A 6,000-nucleotide genomic window follows, 5' to 3' on the forward strand; every position below is an offset into this window, starting at 1 on the left:
AATCGCAAAATGGCGCATAACTTAAGACTGGGTTCACAGACTTGCACAAAATTGAGCGGGTTTTGCAGTAGGCAAAATGTGAGGCGCACCCCACTGCCCTTTTCTGTTGAAGCCTGTCCCAACTTCTGGATAGAAACCACCATGTCACGTACATAAACTGAAACAGCGCTGAGCAAATGCTGGTACAATTGGTTAGTTTTTAGCCACCTAACAAAATCAATATCAGTTAAAGTGTACACTATATTACAACAGTGCTTCATCTTGTCTTCAGTCTGCCCTTTCCGATGGAAAACTAAAACTGTAATCTCAAAGCCACCAGACTCCTTTGACAAAAACAGTCATTTTACTTCACAGAACATGGGAGTTGCTGGTCTACCACTGCCTTCATCAGTTATCGTGTTATGTATAGCGGTCAAAATATTCCATATATAGTGTACGTTTAGACTGATATTGATTTTTTAAGGTGGCTAAGATACATTTTGCTGCTGCCACCTTCCACAGCAGTACACTGCTTAGCTATCATGCCAGGAGATATGGTTCATCAAAGACACTATAAGGACAGTGCATAAAATAAGAACCACCATGTTTAACTATATATCTTTAAATGGTACAGTTACAGCTAAAAAATGGCAACAGAAATAAACATATTTGTTCATTTCACATATCTATGCAATTCAGTTTTCTAGTGACAGTAAGTGACAGCAGTTGTTAGTTCAACGTCACAGTTATTCAGTCTAGTTTGCCGTGAAGTAAACTCACAGATCTGTATCTTATGGATGGGCAGAGGGCACTTGCTCTGGCTCTTACTGAACGTAAGAGGCTGTTGCCAAATTGTACACTGGTCACAAGGAAATGTTAAACTGTGTGGGTGTATGAGACCCTCAGAAAGAGAAATCACGATAAGGACCATTAGCTGGTCCAGGAGCTTCGCCTGGATGATGGTCGATCCAAAGCTTATTTTAGGACAAGTCTGGGACAGTTTGACAATGTCCCGTCCATCATTGGGCCTACTTATGGTTGGCAAAATTTTAGAAAGTAGTTGAGGCGATAGTTTGTTCAGACATGTCTTGCAGCTTGCCTCGGATGACACCTAAAGTGAACTAACTTTAGTTTAACACAAACTATGTGTGCTACCGCTTGTAGTCATCCCCACCACAGAAGGCCCACCTCTCCATTCAAATGATGTTGGGCGCTTCTCCTGCTCTGAGTTGAAACTTTTTCAAGGGCACTCCTGCAAAAACGTGAAACACATAGAGCTAAAACAAAAATGCAAGGCACTCAGCTGTTTATGCCAATTGGCATGCATGCCCATATGTGGTCACAGCTATTGCGAGTTTGCACTTGTTTTATGATTTCTGACGAGACTTATGGATGTTGACATGATGACAGAAAGTTAAACTCACACTAAATTTAACAATATGTGCGTCATATCTGTGTGTTCAGACTGTGAGTAATGACTCTGAGAAGAAATGATTTGTTCATCTTGTGATAAAAAAGGCACCGAAATGTCACCGTGGGATATTGATGACTAATGCTTAAGTAATGCATTTATATTCCATTTGCACTTGTGTCTATTGATCAGGGCCTGTATATCACTTCACACACTTATTTATAGACTTATTTTTAATATTTGGATATTCCTTCCAGTGTTTCTAGTAGCTTCTTATTCTCTTGTGATGTGTGATTACATATTTTACCTCTGTGAAAGACACTGTTTGCTGCCCCAGTGACCTAATTTCCCCACGGGTATCACCATTTATCACACAAACACTCATAGCTGGACTGGAAAACCCTGAGCTGACAGACAGTAGGATAAAAATGACACTGACATATTGCCTGTTTCCTCCCAAGAGAGCAACTTTTCTCAACTCTTTTTCTTTTAGCACAGCACTAAAAACAAACCAGAAGCCAAGAAGTCCGACAGTGAGAGTCGACTGGAGCTAAAGGAGTGAATAAGCAAGTCCTTTCTTCTGAAGTTAATTAAATACTCAAGGTGTTAAAAGTCATTTGAAGGCACACAAGGTAGCTGTACCTCTTGTTTATTAGAATCTCCATGGCAACATGAAGGCCGTTGGAGTTGACTGACATCTTGTGCTGCCAGTTACTGCAGCACTATGCCCTGACAATACAAGAGATGTGACTGGAATAACTAAAGAAATTAAAGTTAGTTAAAGAAGTTGCTAGTTAAATATCTAGAAAACCTTCACCCTTTACAGTGAAATGCTTTTAACTGATACATACATGCTGGGAGCTCTGTAAGCGAGCAACACACTCATGTTTAATTTAATTTAATTTAATTTTAATTTTTTTAATTTTATATACTTTATTAATCCCCGAGGGGAAATTCAATTTTACACTCTGTTGTCAATTACACACAGGTCCGAACACACACATGCACAAACTGGACCTATACATGCACTAAATGGAGAGATGTCAGAGTGGGCTGCCCATGACAGGCGCTCCGAGCAGTTGGGGGGTTCGGTGCCTTGCTCAGGGGCACCTCGGCAGTGCCCAGGAGGTGAACTGGCACCTCTCCAGCTACCAGTCCACGCTCCACATTTTTGGTCCGGACGGGGACTTGAACAGGCGACCCTCCGGTTCCCAACCCAAGTCCCTATGGACTGAGCTACTGCCGCCCCATGTAGCTCACCATGCTCAAGCACACACCTCACATCTGAGAGCTCTTGACAGGTGTCATCATCGCTACCAATATTCTCTCTGCAGCTGTCACGCAAAACCACCACCACTTTTCTGGGACGGAAAGAGAAGAAGAATCCATGCACAACTCTCAAATGTTATTCTCACGCACAGCATACAAGTCTCCATGATAATAAGGGTCTTACATAATTTATGGAGAGGAAGAAACAGTTGTTGCACCATTTAGTGTCGGTCTGAGCTCTCACAATGTCACACTATGTTACCATGCTGCTTCTGCACAGACAGCTACAATTTGAGATATGGTGTGTGTTGCTGCTGAGATTTACTTTACTTACAGGGTAGCTAGCTATGTAGTAAGCATGTCCATTCAGTCTCCTTATAATTTAAAAGAAGAAAAGTCTAAATGAAGAGCAGGGAACCCAAAATAGAAGCCCACATGTAACATTTTAGTATTTAAGATGGAATAAAAGTTGTAAATAACTGTATCATCAGTTAAAAAACATGTTTAGAGACACTGATAAAACTGCTTGCCTGGCATAAACTGAATAACTATAGTCAATACATCCATTATTTTGACAGTCAATTAATCGTTCGTCATTCAGCAAGCACAAATGCGAAACACGGAGGACTTCCCTCTCTCAGTTTTAAGTCATTTTAAAATAGGGCTGGGCAATGTATCGATATTATATCAATATCATGATGAGATTAGATATTGTCTTAGATTTTGGATGTCCTGATTTTAAAGGCTGCATTACAGTAACATGATGTAGATTTTTAAACTTATCAGACTGTTCTAGCTGTTCTATTATTTGCCACTTAGGACGCATTCACACCAGGATAGTCCGGGGGACTCGGTTCGATTGGGCGTGGAATGCCAAAAAATTTCACACCCTCATTTGGTTCGGTTCACTTTCACACTGCACTTTTTAAAGCGGACCAAACCACCTGGACAATGTCACGCAGTTACAACAGCTGCTCGTTTGGGGGCGGTATTGCCCGAAACGACCACTGACCAGGATGAAATAAAGCATGAGGAAGAAGAAAACCTGGCTCATCGATTAGCCAGGACTGAAAACGGAAATCCATCTCCTTCAGCCGGCTTGGTCACCACAAAAACACCAAACACCGAAATGCACTGTGCTCTACGTCACCTCCTCTCTTTGGTTCACTGGATAGTCCGTTTGCATTTCCCACTGTAAGCGAACCACACCAGGGCTCACTTCCAAGTGAACCAAGACCCCCAGTTTCCAAGCGGACCAGGGTTCGCTTGTTTGGTCCGCACCAGAGTTCGAATGAGCATTAACACCGCTCCAAACGAACCGAACTATCCATGGAAGCGGACCAGGGTTCGTTTAAAGTGGATCAAATAACGCCAGTGTGAATGCGTCCTTAATTATTATGTCCATATTACCAATGATTATTCATCAAAAATCTCCTTGTGTAAATATTTTGTGAGGGCACCAACAGTCAATCCTACAATATCATCACAGCATCCATATCAAGTGAGTAGGTTTTGTTTCAATTTTTATGCACCTCTGTGTGCTTTTTCTACATCAATTTGAGGTGGAAAATGTTTAATATTTAATTTCATCAAATAAAAGACTTCTGCTACTATCATGTTCTTACTGTAGGGGACTAATGTACACCTCCTAAATACTGCGTACCCCAATGTACGCCTGTGATCGATAATGAGGTATCTGGTCAAAAATACTGTGATATTTGATATTCTCCTTCTGGCCTCACCCTGTTGTAAATATATTTTGGTTTTCCATGGTTGATTGGACAAAGGATACACTTTGTAAATGTTACCTTAATAATTGTTGGCCCTGCCAGTTATTAACACAGCAAAAGTCAATTTGTTTGCCATTGTGTAATATTAATCAAGTAATGTTTTTTGTCAATAAAATCACAAATGGATCAAAAACAGAGCAGACATCCAGCAGCTAAAACAAAAACCATTACCGGTTATTAATAAGACGTCACCAGACTGCGCACGTGCCACAGGAACACCTTTTTGACCAATTTTACCTGGCTAATTAGCTTATAAGACATTTAATAAACCAAAAATAAGCTGCTGAGCTAAGAACAGTCACTGAAGGAAGTTGTTAAACCTAAAATAATTTAAGCATAGTGTAAAGTAGGTTACTTTACCAGCAGTCACTCCAGAGCAGGTTTACCCGCCCAGCCCTACCTGTGACCCGCCAGGCAGGCGGACCTAGACACAGGAAACTCCCTGGTTTCACCGTGGCCTCGGCAGCCCCCCCTCCTGCTCTGCCTCACCTCAGTAACCTATTTATGCGACTACTTGAAAACCCAAATCACGCCACAGTGGTTTCAGACTGGTGTCCGGTGTGTTTTCTGGCTTACTGGTTGTTTTCTAAGGCTGCGAGTGCTACCGTGTATCCGTCCGCGTCAACTCAGCCGCCGCAGGTTACAGTTTACAGCTGAGCTGCGGTGCACCAGCCGGGGTAATGCGGATCCAGTCAACCGTATGAAACATAGTTGACTTTTTCTCTGTGTCACAGAGGCTGTGTGAGTTTCTGGTTGAGGAGGGAGCGCTTTAAAACGGATGTTTAACCAAAGCGAGGATGTAACAAAGTCGCCACTGTGGCGACAAATGAACAAAATACGGTGTAACTTCCCCAGTGTGTGTTAGTGCGCTGCTCTGACCGCAGTTTGAGGGCATTCACATGAAGTTGAAAGCATTCCCTTTCATACAGGTAGAAAGACAGCAAGGGCGTGTTCCCAAGTCTTTCTTTAAAAACACGCATTCAGCCCAACACTCAACAACAGCCTTTGTTCTGTTGACAGAAAAACAGGTAGACACGGTAACCTATAATTCTGTAGGCTTCACGAACCAAGACAGGACATTATAGCATGTAAGGCACAGCTCCACACACTACTGAGCCCGCACACTAACATCTGCAGAATACATATCACACACACACTGTCTCATGCCTTATAAAAACATAACTCACCCTTTATCGGCGGAGATATCATTCCCGTGGTTGATCATTTATCCAGAGGTTATTAAATAGTTTGCCCCAGAGCACACGGTAGGCTGCAGCAGGAAGCAGCCCTTGGTGACCGGAGGAATCACCCTGGCAGTCAGGAATTTCACAGGGGGCAGAGCTTCTCAGCATATGGAGGTGTAGTGCGCAAATATGGCGCTAGGGGGGTGTCTCCTGCACGTGAAGCCACTGCCAATATGTCACACAGCAAGTAGAAGTGAGCCGGCTGCATGTTGAGTTAGTTAATTACAGTAATTCGTTGAATACAGGGGCGTGAATTATTCTAATGGCTCTCAAGGTGCGCACTAGTAAGGGGCCCAATGAGAAGTAG

General features: G+C 42.6%; 1 protein-coding gene across 3 annotated transcripts in view; it reads right to left on the reverse strand.

Annotated features, from left to right (window-relative positions):
• Positions 1-5,771, reverse strand: part of LOC126401928 (vang-like protein 1) — a 67,214-nt gene extending 61,443 nt beyond the window's left edge. For all 3 annotated transcript variants that reach the window (XM_050063492.1, XM_050063490.1, XM_050063491.1), the window contains exon 1: positions 5,637-5,771. The gene's annotated coding sequence lies outside the window, so the exon portion shown is untranslated. The remainder of the gene's footprint in view (positions 1-5,636) is intronic.
• Positions 5,772-6,000: the final 229 nt, after the last annotated feature.

This window comes from Epinephelus moara, chromosome 15 (genome assembly GCF_006386435.1).
Source record: "Epinephelus moara isolate mb chromosome 15, YSFRI_EMoa_1.0, whole genome shotgun sequence".
Taxonomy (NCBI): Eukaryota; Metazoa; Chordata; class Actinopteri; order Perciformes; family Serranidae; genus Epinephelus; species Epinephelus moara.